The sequence below is a fragment of the Chiloscyllium punctatum genome, chromosome 9 (assembly GCF_047496795.1).
Source record: "Chiloscyllium punctatum isolate Juve2018m chromosome 9, sChiPun1.3, whole genome shotgun sequence".
In the NCBI taxonomy this organism is placed as follows: domain Eukaryota; kingdom Metazoa; phylum Chordata; class Chondrichthyes; order Orectolobiformes; family Hemiscylliidae; genus Chiloscyllium; species Chiloscyllium punctatum.
The window spans coordinates 31,731,539-31,757,633 of NC_092747.1; the positions used below are offsets into that span (position 1 = coordinate 31,731,539).

The 26,095-nt window shown below is 40.5% G+C and overlaps 1 protein-coding gene across 2 annotated transcripts in view; it reads left to right on the plus strand.

Annotated features, from left to right (window-relative positions):
• The first annotated feature begins 4,046 nt into the window (after positions 1-4,046).
• The window catches only part of LOC140481263 (short transient receptor potential channel 4-like), a 101,643-nt gene continuing 79,594 nt past the window's right edge, over positions 4,047-26,095 (plus strand). Inside the window, exon 1 of one of the 2 annotated variants that reach the window (XM_072577169.1) lies at positions 4,047-4,650. The gene's annotated coding sequence lies outside the window, so the exon portion shown is untranslated. Of the gene's footprint in view, positions 4,651-6,409; positions 6,719-26,095 lie in introns of those variants that run through there. The other variant, XM_072577170.1, reaches the window with a different exon arrangement.

Below are 26,095 nucleotides of genomic sequence, written 5' to 3' on the forward strand. Positions count from 1 at the left end.
GACGTGAAAGATCACATGGTAATATATTCAAAGAAATTATTCTATGTATAATCTCATATTAAGCTTTTGGTGTAAACTATTAGCAGCATATTAGATAATGAAGTAATATTCTCAACACTTAAGACTTAGCAGCATTTCTAGATCCTTACCCTGGCACAATTTTTTTCTGAGACCCATCACCATACTAACAGATGGTGATAATGAGCGACCAAACCAGCAGCAGCAGAAATGCAGCCAGAACAGCACTGATAGAAAAGCCAGCAACAACAGGTTAGAGCAATGGGAAGATGAAGGAAAAACTCTATGACTGGAAAACAACCATAAGTAGAGTGATGGCAAACACAGGACACCGCAGGAGACAACTTGAGTAAAAGAGAAGCCATGGAACAAACTTTCAGGCAAGTGGAATGCCCAAACCAAGCTGAGAATTGATAAAACTGGTGTAAACAGTTCATCAAGTATAGGGATGCTTTGGGAGTACTGGCTAAACTAAACACAGACCCTTCTCGACGTAAATGCTGCCGACTGCAGGTGACTTTTTTTAATGAGGCAGTGAATAAGAAAACAAACCACCACAAATGAAGATATTATGGGCCTTCTGATGCTTATTTTAGCCTTAGATAAAGTATAATCATGGAAAAGATGAAAGTTCACAAACGCCCACAAAACCCTGATTAGATTACTTACAGGGTGGAAACAGGCCCTTCGGCCCAACAAGTCCACACCGCCCCACCGAAGTGCAACCCACCCATACCCCTACATCTACCCCTTACCTAACACTACGGGCAATTTAGCATGGCCAATTCACCTGACCTGCACATCTTTGGAGTGTGGGAGGAAACCGGAGCACCCGGAGGAAACCCACGCAGACACGGGGAGAATGTGCAAACTCCACACAGAGAGTCGCCTGAGGCGGGAATTGAACCCGGGTCTCTGGCGCTGTGAGGCAGCAGTGCTAACCACTGTGCCACCATGCCGCCCTGGAGTATAGATTCCTCACCAATGTCTTGTATCAATTAGCAGATAATTGTGAATATGGAAACCTAAAAGTTAATCTGATGAACTGCATCATGGTTTGAAACTTGGATGAGACCATTTTGGATTTTAACAGCCAAGGGAAAAATTGACATGAGTAAAAGTGGTGCAATTAGCAAGGAAAGCAGGTGAGAGAAGACAGAACAGAGTTGCTATTTGCAGCAACAGAGAGGCTTTGTGCAGAAAACCAACTGAGACAGTATAGTTTGTGGAACACAGACATGAAAGTGAACCTAAGCTGAAGCCAGGAAACTGAAAAAAATGTTGATCACCATTACTTTATATTCTTGCTGCGGCAGGTAAAGTTCCTTCGGTGTAAACGTTGTCCTGCCAAAAATATGGAGTTGTTATTCCAACAAGAGGAGAGAACATTTAAAAGTATTTGTCATAGCAAAGAGAGTTAATTGCAAAACCAACAAGAAAAACCCCCCTGAATAAGTAATGTTCAAGACAGAACAGCCTAAATGCAGTTAAATAAAATTCTTGAAAGAAATAACCAGATACAAGGGAAATTATTAGACAGCTGAAATAAAAGTAAATAAGTATGAAGTAAACTTCAAGACATGCAGTTAAACAGGTGTATCGTGCTTTTAGATACAGAAAAATGGCAAAAAGAAGACTTCTTCCAGCCATTCACTATTCAGCTACAGAGACCTGGAGGCATTCCACATGAAGTACAAGATCTCTTGACTGCAACACCATTATATAAAGGAAGAGAAATCACAGATAGCCTGTACATGATTCAAATCAAGGGTCTTCATAACTAAGCAGAAAAGTTTGTACAAAATTACAAATCATTTATAAGATCAAGAATTAGGAAGCAGAAGAAAATAAAACTGATTCAGAATAGAATTCCCAGAAGTATTTGATGGCCTTGCAAATCTAAGTAAAACCAAGCAGTTCAGATTGAGATCAGATGCTAAAGCAATATGTGCTTCTTCATTCCAAGGAAAATTCCACATCAAATTATTAAAGATGATAAAGCATGAAATTGAAGTAATGTTACATTAGGAAATGATTTCACCAGTGACAAAACCAAGCTTTGATGTTTCATGGTACCACTATCAAAATGAAACAGATCACATGAATTCATGCAGACCTGCTAGAATTAAACAAATAGTGGATAGGAAGAGCCACCCAATGGCACCAATGGTTGAGGTCTGGTGAAGCTAGCAAAAAATTACAATTTTCATTAAACTTGATATACATAGATCGAGAAAAAAGCATTAGCAGCTGCAATGTCATGCATTAACATGTTCAGATTATATTTTAGTGTTGAGGTTTACCATTGAAAGAGATCATAAATAATTGGTAACATTGCTCATTGCCAGTGAACTGGTGAAAATGCTGGTGGAGGTGCAGAGATTTCATTTAGTTTTAATGAAGTACAATACTACAGTCCAGTATGCCCAAAGAGAAAACATTAGCGTGAACACATTGCCAGGTATTCCTCCTCAACAAGCAGCTCGTGGAGACAAAAACTGTTATTAAGAAGTGGTGTCTTGTACTTCTTCAACTAAACTAACAAAGTTGAGAAGAAATTCAGAAATCTCAGAAAACAGATGAAAGGTGTGTGCAAATTTGGCATTGATGAACAGCCAGAATATATTCTAAGTAATCACATTTTCAAACAATACTTGAAACAGTGAAGACATCTTAGTGACGTAAATGATATGTTGATGTAAAATGAGAGATTAGTCATTCCTAGTATTCAATCTCAACATTATTCAGAGGTTTACACCAAGGTCACTTGGTCATTACAAGTGTCAAGATAGAGCACAAAGTTCTATATGGTGGCCAGAACTTTCATTTTAATTACACAAAAAATGCATAATCCACTATCATAAACAAAACAAACCACTTAGTTTCCTCACTTTCATCCAGATTGTGGAAATGTCTCACCATGGTTCTTTTTGAGCTATGGGAAAATATCCCTCATCATTATCAACTATTACTCAAGATGCATTGAGGTCCAACATTTGCATGGACTTATCGTGGAAGGTGTTATTACCTTCCTCAAGGATTTTTTAAAAATGCATTGCATTCCACATATAGTTATTTCAGATATTAACCTATAGTTTGCCAATTAATGTTTCAGAAGCTTTGCAGAATGCTATAGATTTGTGCATATCACCAGACCATCTAGATACCCACAGGCTAATGGAGAGGTTAAGAGTGGAGTGCTTGTTGAAGAAAAAATAAGATATTGATTTATTATCTTGCACCACAAAACACGGTCACACAATTTTTTTCTTGGCAGAAGACCATAGTTTGAACTCATTGCTTCATACCAAATATTGTGGTAATAGCTAGACAGCTAGTTCAAAAAAGGTAAAAGGTGTATTAGACAAATCAAACAGAAACTACAACCACATTTTAGACATTGCAGTATGTATGAATCTAAGATCAGAATCATGAAGGCACATGGAAATGTGGAAATTTCCTGGAATTTTGGAAATCCTGGAAATGAAAATTTGGCCAGAGTTCAGATCTCATAGAATTGGTCAACGTACATAGCCTCAATGGTGTAATTAGTTAGCAGAAATTAGATGAAAAATATTATCAACGAGTCTCTCTAGATCCTTGCCTGGGGCACAACCTCTCACCATGATAACAGATTAGTCAACACAACACTGTTTTCAACACACCTGTGCTGATATTCACTCGTTAGTCACTAAGTTTCTCAATTGCCCCTCAAGAGTTCTTGGCTGCCCAAATTAAAGTGAGAAGCCTGCAGTTGCTGTGTTGGATCTTTCTGCTCCTTTTTTGGATGTAACATGCGCACTCCTCCCCAAGGGCATGTGTTTTCCCCAAAGTGGGATTCGGCGGTTTATTTTGGCTCTTGGAAGGAAGTCTTCCATCCGACGTTCTTCTGCCAGGCTGGCCGAGAAATCTGCCCGGCTCAGCACCCCCTCAGTGGAGGGAGGGGACAGAGAGAAAGTGGTGGAGGGAGTTCCCCTGGTCTTGCCGCCGCTAGTGGTGTCAGTACACGTGCGCATTGCCGGGGCTTGAGGGCGGGAAGGCAAGGAGCGAGCTGTCAGCCGGGGCCAGGCACCCAGAGAAGAGGGAGACAACTGCTGACTCACCTTACAACCAAGTAACACTACATCCCCCCCCCCCCCCAACCAACGCCGAATGAACAGTGAAGGCAGCTCCAGGCTTCGAGGAGGGTTCCTAACGCCTACGTTGGGTGCTGCTTTTTTCCTCCTTCTTCTTCAACAACCTCATCCTCTGTGTCTCCCCTCCTCCTCTGGCGAAAGTACAGATGAAGAAATTCTCACTTTGTGCGTCGCTTCGTTGGGTTTGGAATTACAAAACGCGATGATAAATGTTAAAACAATTGAAGTGCCCGACACTCGTGAAAATGTGGTAATGTCGTTTCGCGGGGACCGTGTGAGCACCTGAAGCGAGAGCTCCCTATTTACAATAAAGGAGTTACTGGGGGACAAAAAAAATGTTTCAAGGCACGGAAAAAAGAGCCGGCCACTAAAGTGTATTTTACGCCCCCTGAACAGATATTCGATTGTCAGGATGTGAAACATTGAATACTGTACCAAAAAAAAACAAACCTGTGTGTGGACACAAACATAACACGATGCGGCTTTAGAATACCAAGTAAGTGGTTATCTTCAGGTTGTTGTCTCTGCATTGTACAAAGTCACAAAAGGGCTGGGTGGAAATTGTTTGTTTTAAATAAAATTGTTGGATTCTGTCGCCTTCTTCGGACACTTTAGTATTTTTTTCTAGCGCATGTGCCCGCGGAGACCAAAGAGTTGTGTGAAATTGGGGGTTGGAGGTTCGGGAAATGGGGGAGAAAGAGAATTTCCATTGCATCTGATGTTTATGTTGAATGCCGAAATGCATTTTTCCCCACATTGTTCATCCTTAAATACCAGCCTTAGTTTATTACATTTTCCAGTTAACATACATTCCGCCAAAGGATTAGTTTATCGGAATAATAAATGTCCATTGACTTTATGTCGACATTTCACATACGATTAAACTATTATATCAGTGCGTCAATGTCTGCTGTAAGCTGTTATTGTTGGTGAAGGGCGCCACCGTTGGACATTACTGTATCCCGTTCTCAATATTTGCCTTTTTGCCTGCACTGGTAATCATGCTAAATTTGGGGATTCCGTTCAGTATGTTCAGTGACTTAACCAAAGAAGAACGAATGTATACATTATTTATAACGCAGTCCATTAAAATCGAACGACTGTGTCAAATCATGTGCATTTATGAATCAGTTCAGAAAGTTATGAATCAACAGAGGAAACATAAAACTGGACACATTGTGTTTTGAATTGTTTTGTAATATGACAGGATAGACATGGTTGGTAAAATCAAGGAATAACTTTTTGTTTTAAATGGGTGTCGCCTCTGTCAGTCTTTGCTAAATCGGATACATAGTGAGGAATACAAGGCTGTGTTGAAGTTAACTTTGTTAGCAGCCAGGTTCGTTGTTAATTCGTTATTGTATATCTGTTCCCTAAACACTGTCTACATGGGTCTTCCAAGAAATATTTTGCAGAGCCTCAGCGCAGTAACTCACTTCCACAGAACAAATTCATTATCGTGTGCAGGACAGAAGCAGTTTACTTGGGAACTGTACAGGGCTATCGTCTACAGCGAAGAAAGTATTCCAAATTGTTTATTCTTTTCAAAAAAACGCACAGTGTAGTAAATAGCTTTGCTTATACGAGGAGGCGGGGCGGAGGAAAACCACGGTGGGAATGAAATGAATCTATCTTTTGGATATTTTCCCTTTGGCAAACACTGAATCTTGAAGACAGAGCAGTAACGCTTGAAGCTGTCATTCCTAAACCTGGTTAGGTAAAATTTTAGAAACAAAAAAAAACAGAAATTGCTGAAAAAAAGACTCAGCAGGTCTGGCAGCATCTGTGGAGAACAAACAGAGTTAACGTTTCCGGTCCAGCGGCCGTTCTTCAGAACTGAAGAACTCTGATTTCCCACCACAGATGCTGTCAGATCGGAGTTCTTCCGGCCATTTCTATTTTTTGATTCTGATTTCAAGCATCCGCAGTTCTTTCGGGGTTTTTTTTTAAAGCCGGGATTTCGGCCAGCCATTGGACTTGAAATATCAGACGTGTGCTGGAGTTTAGCATTGGTTTTATCAAACAATTGAAGGATTTTGGTATTTAGCCTGGAGCCTGTTAAGGCAAAAAATCCATTTTGGAGCATCCAATCTCAATCCCCTGATGTAGTCCAATGGAAAAAAAGCTTAAGTGGCAATTAATGCTATAGGGTTAATATTATTACTGCGTAATGATAATGGATGAACATTTTCGAAGGACCTATTAACAGATTTTAATACCCTTTAATGTAATAGTGACGAAGAGTTCACTTTTGGAACGTGTTTGATGGTATCTGAATTCCCCTAAAAGCGTTGAGCATTTGTTGCCTAATGCCACTCCGTAATTTCTGGATTGCTGTGTGCTGCAGCACTCAGACTTCTACAAATCACTGTGCACAATTTCAGTGGCTTTCCAATAATCGCAAGGAATGTTTGAACTTAGCGCTGAATGTTACGGATGGCTGCTCATTGCTCGTTGCCCCAATTCTGAGACCCATTAGAAATTCAGAATGTTAGAATTTCGGATGTGGATCCGCAAATAACTCCGGTTTCTGCCCGACCGAAGTGGCCTGTGCATTCACGAAAGTAAGTGCAACATCTTTCTAATACCCCCCCCCCCCCCCACAACCTTGCACGCAAACTCCCAAAGAAAGCTCGATAAGCGGCGAGAGCGGACCATTCGTAATTTATTGCAATCGTTTGCAAATATAGGGGTGGAGATATCTACCCAAGTATAATTTCTACACAGCACGCTATACTGTATTTTATATTTTTTCTTAATTCGTCGAGGGAATTACTGCCATCCATTATAGATAAAATTTGCTTCGTGAAGCATGCGTTCAATTGAAAACTCATTTTGAGTACTTGCAGTCCCAGTTCTAACCGTAGCTAGCAGTGTAATGTATGTTTTCAACGTCAAAGGGTGCTACACCAGATGGCGGATACTCGCAAGTGTATGTGAAACCCTATATATCTACTCATAAGATACCTAGAATAGTAAAATCTGACAAACTCCTTCAAAATGGTTTCTGATTGTTTTTCGATTTTTTTTCTGAAAACTGAAATTAACTTTTCAGAATTGTTTAAAAACACACAATTGGCGATGACATTCACACTGCCCACTGGATAATTGTTGTGCCATTTCACGTATTCACAAGTGTTTTTTAAAATCTTTTGTCTCTCCTAAAAGTAGAGTTGGGTCTTTGTGTCTAGTGGTGACTCTGGGTTAAATTTGGATAGTGGAATCTGAGCATGTGCATTATGACTACTTGGCTAAATATAGCAATGCCAATGTCCTCCTTTGTCTGTTTGATTTTCAGTTTGGGGTCACCACAATGCCAGGTGATTAACCTCCCATATGTGTTCTTCTGTCAGCTGTTCATCTTTCTTTCTTGCTTTGTCTATGACTCTCTCTCTTGTCTGGCCTTAAGTTTTCTTCTCTTTCCAGGCAGTCTGATTTCCATGACTCATTTTGCCACATTACTCCTCTTTCTCTCTCTCTCTCTCACTTACCACAGCAGACAACCATACAATTACAAGTTTTTCTTGCTTCTACAACCTTCAAGGAAACTTGGTTAACCAAGGAAGTTAAGGATAGTATCAAATTGAAAGAAAATCGTACAATGTGTTAAAGAACAGTGGTAAGCCAGAGGATTATAATTGTTTGAAAAACCAATGGACCATGACCAAAAAAAACAGTAGAGGAAGAAAATAAACTCTGAGAGTAAACTAACAGTATTACTGACCTTCTTTAAATATGATAAAAATGAAGAGAGAGGTCAAAGTGAATATAGACTCCCAAAGAGAATGAGACCGGGGAAATAACAAAAGACAACGAGGAGGTGGCAGAGGAGTAAATACTTTACAACAGTCTTTATGATACAAGGCAGTAGCTTTCCAAAAATAATAAATAATCATATGACAAAATGGAGGAGGGCGAGGGGAAGGGGAAAGAATAAATGCAACAGCTCTCAAGACAATGAAAGTATTAGGATTATCAAGGCTGGGACGTACAGATGTTTAATTGTTCGGAACTCAAAGGTGATGGTAAAAAGATAGGAAAATGGAGTTGAAGGTTATCGAATCATCCATGATCACATTGAATTGAGGACCAGACTGGATGGACTGAATGGCCTACTTGACTGCCTGTGTGGAATTTGTATATTCTCCCCTTGTCTTTGTGATTTTTTCTGGGTGCTCCAGTTTCTTCCCACAATCCAAAGATGTGCAGGTTCGGTGGATTGAACATACTGAATTGCCCACAATATCCAGGAATGTGTAGGGTAGGTAGATTAGCCATGGGAGGTGACTCTGGATGGAATGCCCATCAGAGGGATGGTGTGGACTCAATGAGCTGAAAGACCGGCTTTCACGCTGTAGGGATTCTATGATTCAATATACTCCACTGTCTTATGGTCAATAATGGGGCTGAAGGCTAGTAAGTCCCCTGGACTTGATGGGTTGCACTTAGATTCTGAAAATATCCTGAGGAATTGTAAAATTGTGAGTGTTAAATAATGCGAGGGACACTGTGGGAATAAAAGTAAGGGAGAAGGACTGTGATATAATCAGAATCTTTGGTCGATATGCCACTTTTTTCAGTGGTCTGTTAGATTTCAAAATACATAAATCACCAGGGCCATATGAAATGTATCCCAGACTGTTGAGCGAGGAAATAACAGAGGCAGTAGCAATAATTTTCAATTCCTCTCTGGTCATGGTAGAGGTGCCAGAGGATTGAACAAAAGCCAATGCAATACCGTTGTTCAAGAAGGGAGATAACAATAGGTCAGTCGGTCTAAACCCAGTGGTTGGGAAACTCTGGAAGCAATTTTTGAGAAGATTTATACCTCAGGTTAATGACAAGTATGTAAGTTAACTCACTGAGCTGAAAGATTTGTTTTCATACGTTTCATCACCATACTAGGTAAGACCAGTAAAAATCTCCGATGAAGTGCTGGTGGTATGCCCAGCATCTCTATTTATAGGTCTTCGTTACTTAAGGTGGGTGATGTCATTTCCAGTTCTTTTTTTCTCAAGGGAAATAGATATGATCTAAATCAATGTGTTTATTGATGGAGTTCTGGTTAGAATGTTATGTCTGTATGAATTCTCGTTCATGTCTTTGTTTCACCTGTCTTTGGATGTGTGTGTTGTCCCAGTCAAAGTAGTGTCCTTCTTTGTCTGTGTGTATGGAAACTAGTGATAGTGGGTCATGTCTTTTGGTGGCTAGTTGGAGTTCGTGTATCCTGTTGGCAAGTTTCCTGCTTGTTTGCCCAATGTAGTGTTTTTTACAGTTCTTGCATGGTTTCTTGTAAATGGCATGAGATTTGCTGGTGGTATCTAATGCATCCTTTAGTTTCATTAGTCACTGTTTAAGTATGTTGATGGGCTACCATGATGCCAAGGGGTCTGAGTAGTCTGGAAATCATTTCTGATATGTCATATGTAAGGTAATATGATATGATATGTAATGTGATATGTAAGGTAAAGTGGCTATAGTTTTTGGTTGCATTGTATCTGCTTGTTTGGGTTTCTTTCTGAGGAATCGGCAGATTGTGTTTATTGGGTATCCATTTTTCTTGAAAACATTGTATAGATGTTTTTCTTCTGCTTTTTGTAGTTCCAAGATGCTGTAGTGTGATGTAGCTCATTGAAAGAAACAAACAGAGCTGCATCAAGACATTACTACAATGAGCTATGTCACACTGCAGCACCCTAGTACTACAAAAAGCAGAAAAATATCTGTACAACATTTTCAAGAAAAACGAATACCCAACAAAAACAATCTGCCAATTCCTCAGAAACAAACCCAAAGACGCAGACACAATGCAACCAAAAACTATAGCCACATTATCTAATATCAAAGCCATATCAGAAATGACTACCAGACTACTCAGACCCCTTGGCGTCTTGGTAGCTCACAAACCTACCAACACACTTAAACAGTCACTAATGAGCCTAAAAGGATCCATTAGATACCACCAGCAAATCTAACATCATATACTAGAAAGCATGCAAGAACTGTAAAAAAAAACTGCATTGGACAAACAAGCAGGAAACTTGCCAACAGGATACACGAACTCCAACTAGCCACCAAAAGACATGACCCATTATCACTAGTTTCCATACACACAGACAAAGAAGGGCACCACTTTGACTGGGACAACACACATATCGTAGGACAGGCAAAACAAAGACACGCATGAGAATCCTTAGAGGCATAGCATTCTAACCAGAACTCCATTAATAAACGCATCAATTTAGATCCTATCTAGCTTCCCTTGAAAAAAGAACCGGAAATGATATCACTCACCTTAAGTAACGAAAACCTATAAATAGAAACGCAGGGCATACCATTAGTGCATAACCAGACACTTTCACTGATGACATTGCCTAGTATGGCGACAAAATGACTGAAAACAAACCTTCCAGCTCAGCCGGCTAACTTACATACTTATAATTGGAAGTAATTCTGAGGGATAGAATTAATCTCCACTTGGTGAGACAGGGATTAATAAAGAACAGTCAACCTGGTTTTGTTAAGGTGTGGTCATGTCTGACTAACTTGTTTGACTTTTTTGAAGAGGTGACAAATGTGTAGATGACAGCAGCAATTTAGTGATTTGATTTAGACTACTTGGACTTCATCAAGGCTTTTGATAAGGCCACTCTTGGGAGACTGATAGCACAGCTAAGAGCCCATGGGATCCAAAGAAATTTGGCAAATTGGATCTGGAATTGTCACAATGGCAAGAAACAGAGAGTGAAGCATGAGCATTGCTTTTGTGATTGGTAGCCTGTGTCCAGTGGAGTGCTACAGATATCAGTGTTGTGGCTCTTGCTGTTTGTGGTACATATATAAATGACTTTAGATCTGAATGTAGGAGGGTTGATCAGTAATTTTGTAGATGACACAGAAGTTGTTGGGATGATAATAGTAAGGATGATAGCCTTAGATTACATGAGGATACCGACAAGCTGATCAACAGCAAATGAAATTCAATCTGGATAAGTGTGAGGTGGTGGAATTGGGCAGGACAAAAGTGCAAGGGAATAAATTATAAACAGGAGGACCGTAAGAACTGAGGATCAGAGGAACCTTATGTGTATGTCATCCAGGCTCTTAATAATATAATCAAGCAAAGTCAGCATGATTTCATGAAGGAGTAATCATGCCTCAAAAAAAAATTGCATTTCTTTGAGGAGGTAACAATATTTGAATGTACAAAAGACATTCATTAGGGTTTCCTTTGTAAAAACGAAGGATAACTCAGGATATATTATGAGAGATGTTAGAAATCATGAGGGTATGAAAACCAGCATAAGGGCACTTTACCTGAATGCTCGTAGCACTAGTAACAAGGTTGATGAGTTAACGGCACAAATCATTGCAAATGCATACGGTTTAGTAGCCATTGCGGAGACATGGTTACAGCATGGTCAAGACTGGGAGTTAAATATTCAGGGGTATCAGACTATTCGGAAGGACAGATAGGAAGACAGGGGAGGTGGTATAGCTCTGATATTCAAGGACGACATCAGGGCAGTGCTGAGAGATGATATAGGTTCTATGGAGAATAAGGTTGAATCCATTTGGATGGAAATTAGAAATTCTAAGAAGATAAGGTCGCTGATAGGCATAGTTTGTAGGCCACAAAATAATACCATCACACTGGAGTGGGCAAGAAACAAAAAAATAACTAAAGCCTGTATATATGGTACTGCAATTATCATGGGGACTTTTAATCTACACGTCAATTGGTTGCATCAGTTCAGTCAGGGTAGCCTTGAGGAGGAGTTCTTTCAGTGTATCCGCGATAGTTTTTTAAAACAGTATGTAAGGGAAACGACAAGGGAGCAAGCTATCCTAGATTTGGTCCTGTGTAATACGACAGGAATAATTAATGACCTCATCATAAGGGATCCTCTTGGAAGGAGCAATCACAGTATGGTTGAATTTAAAATACAGATGGAGAGTGAGAGATAAAATCCAATGCCAGGGTCCTGTGCTTAAACAAGGGAGACTACAATAAAATGGGGGAGGTCTTGGCTAAAGTAGACTGGAAGCAAAGATACTGATTAGTGGTGCTGGAAGAGCACAGCAGTTCAGGCAGCATCCAACGAGCAGCGAAATCAACGTTTCGGGCAAAAGCCCTTATTCCTGATGAAGGGCTTTTGCCCGAAACGTTGATTTTGCTGCTCGTTGGATGCTGCCTGAACTGCTGTGCTCTTCCAGCACCACTAATCCAGTGTTTGGTTTTCAGCATCTGCAGTCATTGTTTTTACCTGGAAGCAAAGATTGTATGGTGGGGCAGTTGGCGAGCCATGGACGACTTTCAAAGCAATTTTCCAAAGTGCTCAGCAAAATTATATTCCAGTGGAAAAGAAGCACTGTAGGAAAAGTGATAATCTGCCATGGGTGTCAAAAGAAGTAAGGGAAGCTATCAAATTGAAACAGAAGGCAAACAAAGTGGCCAAGAACAACTGGAAACTAGAAGATTGGGATAACTTCAAAGGTCAAGAGAATGCCACAAAAAGAGTTATAAAGAAAAATAAGATAGAACATGAGAAAAAACTATCACAGAATATAAAGACAGATAGCAAATTTTCTATCAATATATAAAATGAAAACAAGTGGCTAAAATAAATGTTTGCCATTTAGAGGATGAGAGGGGGCATTTAGTTATGGGATATGATGAAATGGCCGAGGCATTGAACATGTATTTTGTATCGGTCTTCACAATGGAGACACTAATAACATGGCAGTAATTGACAAAGAGACGAAGGTAGGTGAGTCCATGAAAAGATCAGCCATGATCTTATTGAGCGGCAGAGCAGGCTCGAAGGGCCGGATGACCTACTCCCACTCCTATTTCTTATGTTCTTATAAAGGTACAGTACGCAAGGCTGTTTTACAAGATAAGGGCCCATGGTGTTGCAATAGTATATTAGCTTGGAATAGAGGGTTGGCTAACTAGTAAAACAGAGTAGGAAAAGGGGGGGGGGGGGGGGGGGCTATTTTCAGGATGACAAACATGTAACCAGTGGAGTATCACAAAGATCTCTGCTCTGGCCACAATTTATTTTAATGCTAGGTCAATGATTTGGATGACGAGAGTGTATGTACTATTGCTAATGATACAAAAATAAGTGGGAAGGCCAGTGGCGAGGATTTACAAAGATTACAAAGGAATATGTAAATGGATAAAAATCATGGGAGATGGAATATAAATTGAGAAATCTGAGGTTATGTACTTTGACAGGAAGAATAGTGGAACTGAATATTATTTAAATAGAGAAAGACTGCAGAAATCTGAAGCACAGAGGGTTCCGGGGGTCCACCCTTTCTGCAAGAACCACAAAAAGCTAGCATCTAAGTTTCACAGGGAATGGGGAAGGCAAATGGAATGTTTGTGTTTATTTCAAAGTGAATGGAGAATAAAAGTAATGATGTCTGGTGAAAACAAAGAAGATGCTAGTCAGACCACACTAGCAATAGGGTGGCATTGTAGGGTAGCACGGTGGCTTAGTGGTTAACATTCCTGCCTCACAGCATCAAGGACTCAGGTTCAATTCCAGCATTGGACAATTGCCTGTGTGGAGTTTGCATGTTCTCCTCATGTCTGCTTGGGTTTCTTCCCACTGCACAAAGATGTGCAGGTTAGGTGGATTGGCCATGCTAAATTGCCCTGTACTGGCATTAACCATGGTAAATGCAGGAATATGGAGACAGGGTGAGGGGACTGTATCTGCGTGGGATGTCTTTCAAAGGGTTGATGCAGATTCAATGGCCAAAATGGCCTCTTCCCACAGTGTTGGGAATTTATGATTCTGGAATACGAGACCAGTTTTGGCCCTGTGGAATGATATACTGAAATTAAAGACAATCGAGAGAAGTTTCACTAAGTTGTATCTGGGTATACAGGGATCTTCTGATGAGAGTCAAAGTTATAAGCACGAAAACAGATCTTTTGGTCCAACTTTTCCATGCTAGCCATATATCCTAAACTGATCTAGTCCCATTTGCCAGCATTTGGCCCATATCCCTTTAAATCCTTCCTATTCATGAACCCATCTAGATGCCTTTTAAATGTTGTAATTATACTCATCTCCGCCAAATCCTCTGACCTGCTGGTTCACTGGCGGGTCCATACCCGTGAGAGGTCCTTCAGCTGTCCCAAGTGCGGGAAGGCCTTCAGCAATTCCTCCTCCCTGCTACAGCCAACAAGCAAAACTACAAAATACCTTGCAAGAACTGTAACAAATGCTACATTGGACAAACAGACAAAAACTAGCTACCAGGATACATGAACATCAGCTAGCCACAAAAAGACATGACCCTCTCTCATTAATATCCTTACATACAGATGAAGATGGACACCATTTCAACTGGGACAACATATCCATCTTAGTACAAGCCAAGTAGAGACATGCATGAGAATTCATGAAAGCATGGCATTCCAACTGGAATTCGATCAACAAACACATTGACTTGGATTCCATTTACCACCCCCTGAGAAAAAGAACAGGAAACGACATCTCCAACCCAAAAAAACCTAACCACATAAATAGAAAGCAAGACATAACACCAGCACTTCACCGGAGGCTCACTGAATATATTACCTAGTACGGTGACGAAACATCTGAAAAAAAATTCCAGCTCAGCGAGGGTGGGTTACGCTTCGGCGGGGCGGTGTGGACTTGTTGGGCAGAAGGGCCTGTTTCCACACTGTAAGTAATCTAATCTAATCAAACTTACATCCCAAACCTGAACCTGATCTACAAATCTTCTCAAAACTTGCTAATTTATTAATAGTATGCCACCTTGATTACAGAAATATACTGTTTAGCAAAGTACAATTTATATTTTAATTTCAATAATAGTCATACAACATGGAAACAACCCCCTCGTCCAATTCGTCCATACCAACTAGAAATTCTAAATTGATCTCGTCCCATTTGCCACCATTTGGTCCATATTCTATTCATGTACCCATCCAGATACCTTTTAAATGTTGTAATTGTACCTGCCTGCACCACCTCCTCTGGCAGATTTTTCCATACACGAACCAACAACATCCTTTCTATAACAGGCTGAGCAGACCTATTCGCAGTATTCTAAAAGTGGCCTAACTAGTGTCCTGTACTGGCCTCAATGTGACATCCACGTAATAGTTTTGCCGTTTCTGTGGCAATCAGCCAATCCAAAAAGGAATATACATTTCTCAAATCTTATGATCTCTTGCATCTTTTTTCAAAGAAAGTACTTTGCATTTGTTTGTGAAAGAGAAATCCAATGCAATAGGAAGGCATTTTTCCCTGGAAGGTCGGAGGCTGAGGTTATAGAGGTTCATAAAATCATGAGAGGCAGAGATAATGTGAATAGACAAGGTATTTTGTCAGGGTAGGGGAGTCCAAAAGTAGAGGACATAGTTTTAAGGTGAGAGAGAAAAGGTTTAAAATGAACCTAAGAGGCAACTTTTTCATGCAGAGGGTGGTACATTTATGAAACAAACTGCCAGAGGAAGTGGTGGAGGCTGGTACAATTGTTGTGGCATTTACACTGTATAAACTTTAGAGACTGCATTAAGCTGGAAGAGAGTGAGTGGGGTCAAAGAGAATGGAAGAGAGGGAGAGAAAAAGTAACAAAAAAGATTTTTTTAAAAATTAACCAATACTTGAGACTGTTTAATTTTTATCCATGTTAATTGGCTGAAAAGATATTTGCTAATTGCTATCTTATACCTAGTTAAAAATCACACAAAACCAGGTTATAGTCCAACAGGTTTAACTGGAAGCACTAGCTTTCGGAGTGTCACTCCTTCATCAGGTGATTGTGGAGGGCACAATTGTAAGACACAGAATTTATAGCAAATGTTTACAGTGTGATGTAACTGAAATTGTACATTAAAAAATACCTTGATTGTTTCTTGAGTTTCTCATCTGTTAGAATGACCATGATAGTTTCGCTTCTTTCATTGTAATGCACAGAACTTAAAACCTGTTGGACTATAACCTGGTGTTGTGTGATTTTTAACGTTGTACACCCCAGTCCAACAGCGGCATCTCCAAATCATAATTTATACCTGTGTGACATGATGTTAATTAATTACACTGACAGAGGGAGAGATAGCAAAAGTACTAATTGTCATGCATTATTTGAAATGAGTGAGGGTGTAAGCACAGATTTGAAGGTTTTGAGTCTCTATCTCTGAGGCAGCAGGCCTGTAATTCCAATCCCACCTGCTCCAGTTGTTTGTTGTAATGTTTCTGAATAGGTCAATTTAGAAAAATCTAAGGACAGTTCCAGCAAAAAGCCACCGTTAGCTTTATGTTGGGAGGCAGTAATCTCACTGGATTAGTAATTCCAAACCTCATGCTAATGTGCTGAACTCTTGGCTTTAAATCTCGCCATGGCAGTTAGTGAAATTTGAAATTGGTACAAAGCTGGTGGGAAGAGGTAATATCAACTTAATAGCACAATTCGTAAAAAGTGTGCAGGGCAGAGAGACCTGAGGGTGCCTGTTGTAGATCTTCAAAGACAGTGGGAGATATTGAGAGAAGCAGTGAGACATCTTGAAGTCCAAAAATAGAAGCATTGATTACAGAAGAAGGAATGATATGCTGAACCTCTATCAAGCTCTGGTTAGGCTTTGACTACAATATTGTGTCAAGTTCTGGTCATAGCACTTGATGAGACGTGAAAGGTGTCAGGTGATGTAGAGGAGATTTAGCATATTGCTTCCTGTGATGGCATTTTAGCTACAGGCTTAGACAGAAGGAGCTAGTGTTATTTCCCTTGGAGGGACTGATAATGTTGAAGATGGGGGAGGCTGCAGAAGAAGGTGGACCAGCTTGGAAAGTGGGCAAAGAAGTAGCAGATGGAATTCAATGTCGGAAAGTGTGAGGTTATGCACTTTGATAGGAATCATTGAGGTGTAGACTACTTTCTAAATGGGAAACGATCCGAAAATCTGAAACACAACTGCAATTAGGAATCTGAGTTCAGGATTGTTTTAAAGTTAACATGCAGGTTCAGTCGACTGTTAGGAAGGCGAATGCAATGTTAGCATTCATTTTGAGAAGTCTAGAATACAAGAGCAGTGATGCACTACTGAGGCTGTATTCGGCTCTGGTCAGACTGCATTCGGAATATTCTGAGTAGTTTTGATTCCAACCGATCTCATGAAGGATGTGCTGGCCTTGGAGGGGTTCCAGGGGAGATTTAAAAGAATGATCTGGGAATGAAAGCCATGTCGAATGAAGAGTGGTTGAGGACTATGGGTGGAGTTTAGAAGAATGAACGGGAATCTGATTTTGAAACTTACAGAATACTGAAATGCCTGGATAGAGTGGAAATGGAGAAGATGTTTCTACTAGCAAGAGAGACTAGGACCTGAAAGCAAAGCCTCAGAGTGAAGGGATGACCCTTTAGAGCTGAAATGAGGTGATACATCTTCTAAGAGGGTGGTTAATGTGTGGAACTCACTGTTGCATAGGAAAGTGGAGGCTAATTTGTTGAGCGTGTTGAAAACAGATATGTTCTTGATTATTAAGAGAATCAAAGGCTACAGGGAGAAGGCGGGAGAACGGAATTGAGAAGCATACTAGCCACGGACAAATTGCTGAACAGATTTGATGGGCTGAATGACCCACTCTGCTCTTCTATCTTATGGTCTTTAGTCTTGGAGCAAGGGAGATTGATACCAGACTGAGAATGGTATGCAAGATTATGACAGATTTTGAGAAAGTATACAAGGAAAAAATTTTCCTATTTCAGATGCCAAGATCAGTGATAGGGAAGCACATTTGAGGTTTTGAGCAAAAGATATTTGGACCATGAAGAGGAAGAACCTGCTTATGCAGTGGATTGTAATGACCTGGAAATGACAATGACTTGGAACTCTCAGGCCATGTGGGTGTGGAACCAAAGATGATTGGATTCAAATTACAATTAGGTAGGCAATTAAAGTAAATCTGCAGGAATAGAGTAGGAAATGGGACTAATTGTATTGTTCTTCAGAGAACTAACATTGTATCAATGGGCCAAATGGTGGCCATCTGTGCCATAATGACTCTCTTGAAGGAACTTGAGCCCTTCTCCCCCATTGGATAATTTGATGGTGGGGTAAAATTCTTGCAGTTGGATGGGCAGCTGACTTGTGGGTACATCACTGCCCTCTGGTCTCCACTGATTAAGTTCATGGAGGGAAACTCAAATACAGCATTAATTGAAGCCATGATGTAGTTCATGAATGTCCTCTTCAGGTCCTCAATCTGCCACTGTTGGTATTAACTCAGCACTGAGCACTTGATTAAGGGACGCAATATCCAGAATGTCAAGGTTCACTCTGAGGCACTGTGCTGGCACCTTCTCCCAATCTCCTTCCCTACATCCACCCTTAACAATTCCCATGTGACTACCGACCAAACTCCATCATTTACATGAGTGTGAGCTGAATTTTGATCGTATATAAAGACTGCAGCTGTAGACTGACAAATCTCTGGGACCCTGTGGGCTTCATTCTCAGGGTCTTTAAAGAAATGATAATGTGCGACAAGATGTGTTGATGTTAGCTTTCCAAATTGTATAAATTCAGGAATGCTTTCATCAGACTTAAGTCGCAAATATAACCATTTTATTCAAGAGGGAGTGAGACAGATAATAGGAAACTTCCAGCCAGTTAGCTTGAAGGTTCTAGTGGCTGAAGTGTTGGAATTGATCATAAAGGAGTTTATAGCGGCATTAAAAAACAAACTCAAGGTTTAATCAATTTATTAGACTTTTTTGAAGGAGTAACATGCACTGTGAATAAAGGAGGCCCAGTGTACTATATTTGGATTTCCAGAATGCATTTGATAAGGTGCCATATGAAAGGTTGTTGCAGAAAATAAAAACTCATGGTGTAGGGTAAATATTCACATGGATTGAAGATTCAGCTGACTTGCGGAAAACAGGCTGTGTGCATAAATGGGTCCATACCAAATGTGATATGAATGGAGCCTCTCACATGTCTGTGCTGAGGCCTTAACATTTTATAATTTAAATCAATGACTTGGATGAGGGGAGAAAAGACGTAGTAACTAGTTTCCTAGTTGAAACAAAGGTGAGTAGGAAAGTACGCTGTGTAAAAGACCGAGTTTGCATATAGATATTGATAGTTTAAGTGGATCAGCCAAAATATGGCAGATAGAGTATAATATGGGAAAATATGAGGTTATTCACTTTGCAAAGAAAAGCAGGGTACTGCTTAAATACAGTATGACTGTAGAATTCTAAGACACAGAATGATTTAGCTATTCTGGTGAATGAGTCACAAAACACTGGTCATACAGGACATTGGTGAGACCACATCTCAAATACTGTACACAGTTTTTGTCATCTTATTTAAGGATGTCATGGAAATTAAAGTGACTTGACTCAGATGCTAGCAAGAGCAAAGAAAATGCTTTATTAAAAACTGCATGCAGGGCCAATGCACTTGGCAGAAATGCCTCGTGTAAGGGCTTCGAACCAGATTCACATATTCTTCTTATACCATTCTTATCACCCACTCAAGGACAAGGGCTGGGAACATTTGAATCCTTGTTTTTTCCATTCCCTTGCTATGGACATAACTGTCTTTATGTTTTCCTTAGCTCAAATCTGAAATCGACTGCTCACAACGCCAGTTTGAATGTTTACAAAGTTCCGCAGAGACAAGCTGTCCCTCGATTGCAGACTTCAGCAAAGTTGCAAAGTGTCAGAAAAGTTTTAAATTTAGTAAAGCATTCTGTTTCAGATTTCAGAGTAAATGGATTTCAGAGTAAATGTTAATTTTGTTAATTTTCCATTACATAGGACAGATGTGATATTTTGGAGTTGGTTCAGTGGAAGTTTAGCTGATTGATTGATACCTTGTATGAATATGTTGCCTTGAGGATAGGTTGGACAGACTGAGCTAGACTCTAGTGGAGTTTAGATGAGCGAGAGGGGGTTTGGTTGTAGTCTGTAAGATACTGACAAGTCTTGGCAAGGTGGATGTGGATAGGATGATTTCTCTTATGGATACGCCCAAAACTAGGGAAATTGTTCTAAATTTAGTGGTTGTGGGATAGAGATGAGGGGAATTCTTTTTCTCTTAAGGATTGTGTGACTTTAGAACCCTCTGTCTTAGAAGGCAGTGGAAGCAGGATCATTTAATATTTTAAAAGCAGAGGTCTAATGATTCCCTTGACTGACAAAAATGTGAGATTATCACGTTAGAAGTTGGAACACAAATAATTTAGCCACAATCTTGTTGAGTGGTGGAGTCGGCTCAAGTGGTTGAATGGCCTACTTCTGCTTCTAATTCATATGTACATTCATAAATAGGTTGGAGGTGAATGGGTGAAGGACACAATGCTTGAGCAAGTACAAGGTATAATTTGTATGGAGTCCTTGCCAATAAGCAGGTCTTTTTCTAGAATATAATTAATGTAAGGGAACTTCCTCAAAGCTATGACCTCAATTTTACATTTTAAAGGCTGATAAGCATGTGTTAAGTCCGCTAAGGTTCGGTTTTACTGTTAATCCACTTCAAAGAATCCTTTTTGCTGTTTTCAGCCTCGATTTTTTTTTTACAATCTGAATTTTCTGTTTAATTTTTGTAAAATCCATTTTGATCTTTCTGATGCCAAATACACAGTGGAGTGGAGACAATTTCGAGGGTAAACCTACCAGTTTCCAGTTTGCAATGAAAGAATTTAACGGAGCTGTTATGTTACTTCTGCTGTTACAGTGGAAGCTGGTGTTGCTTCCATATTTTTCCAGAAGCAGCAATGACAACTTCAGGAGACACTTCCAATTAAGGTAACCCTGCTGCTGCTTCACTGAACACTCATAGTCTGGGGGAGGCCGGCACAGAGGCTGTAGAAACATTGCATTATAATGGGAACTCATTATAAATGTGCTGCATGTTCTGATTTTGTTTTATCTTTTAATACTTACTGTCAAACTCCAGACTTTATTTTGGCTGGAAGAGGGGAATTGCAGAGCCCAAATCTTCTATTTTATTCCAAGTTCAGCCAATTCTGTGGTCTGGAGAAGAGATGCATGAACAGTCTCTCTTTTCAAGTTATTTTCAGGTATTGCTTGCTGTATTTCTTGTAAAAAAAATTATAGGATGTGGGCATTCCTGGGCAGGACAACATTTATTGCCCATCCCTAACTGCCCTTGAGAAAGTGGAGGAGATTTGCCTTCTCAAAATGCTATGGTCTGTATACTACATTTGGGAAGGGAGTTGTAGGATTTCAATCTAGTGCCATTGAAGGATCAACAATTATAATTATTAGTCAGGATAATATGTGGCATGGAGGGCAATTTGTAGTGCTAATATTCTCTTCCATTTGTTGCCCTTGACCTTGAAGGCTGCAGGTTTGCAATGTGCTGTTGAAAGAGCATGGGTGAATACTGCGGTGTGTGATGTATCTGGGCCCCCTGCTGTCAATGTGTCATTGGACGAGGAATTGAAAGCTGAATGGGTTTGATTGGGGAGGGGCGGGGGGGAGGAGTCAAGCAGGTGGCTTTGTCCTGGTTATTGTCAAGCCTCTTGAATGTTCAAGAGGCACTCATCCAGTGTAGTGGAGATTTTACCATCACACTCCTGACTTGTGCCCTGCAATGTTGGACACACTTTGCTGAGACAGGATGTGAGCTTCTCGCTGCAGAATTCATAGTGTCTGTCCTCCTGTTGTAGCTGTCCTATTTAAATAGCTAGTACAGTTCAGATTCTGGTCAATGGTAACCTTTCAGCTAGTGATACTAACTGTCAATGGGAAGACATTTGAATTTTCTTTTGTTGGCAATGGTCATTTCCTGGCCTTGGATGATGCTTGCAAATTATCAGCCCAAGCCAAGGTGTACTTATAACTTTGATCTTGCTGCATATGAAGTCAGGCTGCTTCTGATGTAAGGAGCTGTGAATAGAGTTCAGCATTGCAAAACCATTATTAAACATCTCCACTTCTAATTTTATGTAGTTAGGAGAAAGGCGTGCGGAAATTATTAATTAACCAGCTGAAGAAAATTGGGCGAAGCTCATTACCCTGCAATATGCCCTGTGACTGAGATGTTTGACTCTCAATAACCGAATTTATCTTCTTTTAAGATCGGTCTGACTTCAACTCAGAAGCGGTCTCCCTGATTCTCATTGGCTCCTTTTTTCACTGTGGATTCTTCATACTGAAATAACTCTACCGAGACTGGTATCCACCCTTTATATACACGTGGAGAGAGCACTTCACACTGATCCAACTGGCACGGAGCCAGCTCTCAGAGCAAACAGAACTTTTGATATGCTTGTTAAAACAGGAGCAAGGGCTCCTTGATTGAAACCAGATTAACAGCACCAATCAGGGAACTAATATTCAATAAGGTCCATCTGGTTGACCTCGTTACAATCACTACAAACCTCCCCCTCTGAGTCCAGAGGCCAGGTCTTTTTTTTGTAGCTCCTCCTGGAACCTTTTAGCACCAGGTCAGTTTCCTCCAAGTCTGCCTCTGATATGGGCTGCACGTAACACACAGTAGCTCACCGCATGTGTCAGGAGTGTCTTGGGAGAAATTCATTCTCCTCTTCAGGTAGGAAAGGTGTCAAGGCAGTGACATCTGCCATGTCCATTTTCAGATTCTGAAGTATTTTTAATGATTGATGGAGAGGGAGAAACCATGGATTCTGGAATAGTTGGATTTGTGGTCGAGGGTCCTGTCATGTTTTTCTCCCGCACCATTTGCAAATTTGCAGCTTTCATATGTTCCATATGCTCATTCAGAAGTGTTGCACCTACCCAAACGTGATGCGTCACTGGGTATGACTTCACATCGATCGTGCCTCTTACCCATGCAGGGCCATTCCTGGGGTTCCTACACCAGACTTCATCCTTGAAGTAAACTATCTCTCTCGCACAACGAATTGTTGTGTCTGGCATTGGTCTTCCTGATACCATCTCACACCACCCCCAAGTGTTGATGTGAAGGTGCCAGGATGAAGGCCAGGTTATGTATGAACTTTCCATAATAATTCAGCAGCCCAAGGAAAGACCTAAGCTCTAGTACTGATGTGGGAGCTGAGGCATCTTTGATTGCCCTCTCTTTATCCTCCAACAGGTGTAACCCGGTCTTGTCAACTCTTTAGCACAAGTAGGTAACTTAGGATGCCTGGAACACAAATGTTTCCCTTCTAATGTATATGCCCACCTGGGAAGAAACATATCCAAGTTCTCTCAGTGCTCCTTATTGTTCTTCCCTGTTATTAGCACATCGTCCAGATAAATAGTGACTAGGGGTAGAGCTTGTAAAATGTTCTCCATCGTTTGTTGAAAAATTGCACAAACTGATGATACTCCAAATTGTGGTCTTATATATCAGTACAAACTTTGTTGGTATTAATTGTAGCATACATTTGGGAATCCTCACCTAACCCCATTAACAAGTATAGAAGGCTCATGTCCAGCTTTGTGAAGGACAGCCGCCCCCATCCACTATTTTTGCATATAAATCCTCTGTGTGAGGGATTGGGTATTTATCCAGTTGCAAGAAGTGGTTTGCAGTTTGTTTAAAATGCCCGTAAAGGCAAACCGACCCATTGTTCTTCGCAATCAGTACAACCGGTGCTGCCCATTCTGCAAACTGTACTGGTTAGATATTTGCTTCGCTTTCCTGCTTCCTGATTTCTGCCTGTACTTTTGCCCCGAAGGCAAATGGTGACCCTGCCAGAATCATGGGAATTGCTTTCTGGTCAATGTGCAAGTTGGCCTTGGCTCCTTTGATAGTCCCTAGATCTTCCTGAAAATCTTCACTCAGGCAGCCATTTCTAACCAAAAAATGTTGACCCAATCTGGGTGAACTTTTCTCAACTGATCTCACGCCATCAATCTTGGCCTGGGCCTTTTACTACAGTCAGTGCGAACTTAATCAGTTACTTCTCACAAGAAATCAGAACCAAAGTTGTACCCCTAATCTATGAAGGTTCCTTGATATAGGTTCTCAGTCTAGCTGAGGTCTTGTGTAAATGTAGAGGTTGGTGGCTAGAGTGAATTTTGTTAAAGACTGACTCTTCAATCACTGAGATGGCCGAGCTGATATTGTCCTCCATTAGTACCAGGTGACGATTTAACCAGATGTTTATTTTGATTGGTTTTAATTTGGATGCTGCTAAGCAAGTTAACTGTTCCAAGTCAGATGTAGGTGGACTTCCCAGGGTGTGTACCCTCCTGGATACTGGCCTAGGAGTTCTCTTACTCCATTAAGGTCTAGTGAGACTCTTTTGTTGTCTCAGGTCCACATATCAGCAGCAACTTTAGTGGCTTGTTGGCCCAGATCCGGAAAAAAGTTTTAACCATTTAGCTGAGACTTGGCTTTTTTTATTGAGGGAGAGGAGTTTGCTGTGGGCTGACAGGAGAGTAAGTTTGAGGGAGATATGCGTGGAAAGGTCTTTACGCAGCCAGTGGTGAGTGCCTGGAACACGTTGATGACGGAGGTGGTAGAGGTGGGCACAATAGCGTCATTTAAGATGTATCTAGACAGATAATGAATGGGCAGGGAGCGGAGAGATACAGATGCTTAGAAAATAAGCGACAGGTTTAGATAGAGGATCTCCATGGAGGGCCAAAGGGCCTGTTCCTGTGCTGTAGTTTTCTTTGTCCTTTGTTCTGATCTAGAGTCCTTCTGTTCAGATAGCCCTGAGTCAAACTATGCAATTACCTTTACTGAAGTGGTTTTCTGCAAGCTCAGTCAGACTGGCAAGGATGTCCACTCCCATTGAAATACCCTGCAACTCACATGATCTCCTTGTCACATTTTCCAATAAGAAAACCACTTGTAGTGACTGTTTGAAGTCCAGTTGGGCTTCAGCTAGTAGGTGCTTTTGCAAGGCTACATCATTAATCCAAAATACCAATGGTCTCTCAGCATTTCATCAAGCATTAAACCAAAGTCACGTGCCTTTGCCAGTCAACTTAACTTAGTCAAAAATCTCGATGCAGATCCCTAGGCTTCTTGAGTTGCCAAGTAATACTGATTGCTTATCAGAATTCCTTAACGAAATCTGTCAAATCTTGAAATGTTTTCATATCTGGTACCTTAGGAAAAGTTAGGCTCTTTTAACCAAACATTTTGTGGATCCACAAGCTGTCGGGAGCATGACTTGATGCTTTTCATCTGCACCAATGTCATTTACCCAGAAAAAAAGTCAAGGATTGAACAAGTCAAGCTTCCCAAATAACAGCATGCTGCCAGAAATACTTACCACAACTCGAAGATGACTTTTACAAGTGAATTTCTTCAGGAGCTTGCTTTTCTCTTGTCGCCACTGAGAACATTCCACAGAGACTGCTATTCCGGCACCAAGTCACCCTTTTTTTACACAAGGAGAGTGCTTGACACTGATCCACCTTCCTCAGAGAAAAGAGAACTTCTGACACTCCTCTTTATTTCTGTCAGCCAGGGCTCCCTGATTGTGACTGTTAATCTGGTCCAATCAGGGAACTCCTATTCTGTGAGGTCCAGCTGGCTGACCTCATTACACTGCTGTAATGTCTGGCTCTTGATTTTAATTTAACCTTTGTACTAGGCTCCCCAGCTAATAAGGTAAAAACAATGACTGCAGATGCTCCCCAGCTAATAGTTGAATACCTTGAAAATTTAAAGCAAATAACCTTTTCACTTTATAATTTCTAGCATATACAATCCTAGTTGAAGCATGATGTCAATCAACTTGTTAATTTAGCTCTTTCGATGTATAGGGCATTATTCCAATAGCTTTTAAAATTATTTTCTGTACTTGCTCATGAGATTTTAACAATCTAAGTGCACACATCTCTAAGTCTCTTTTGGAGTTCAAATGTTACAAGATTTTCACCTTGGAAGTAGCTCATTCTACTCTTTTTTTAGGTCACTAGTAGATTATCTCACAATTACGTGCATTTAAGTCATTTGTCAC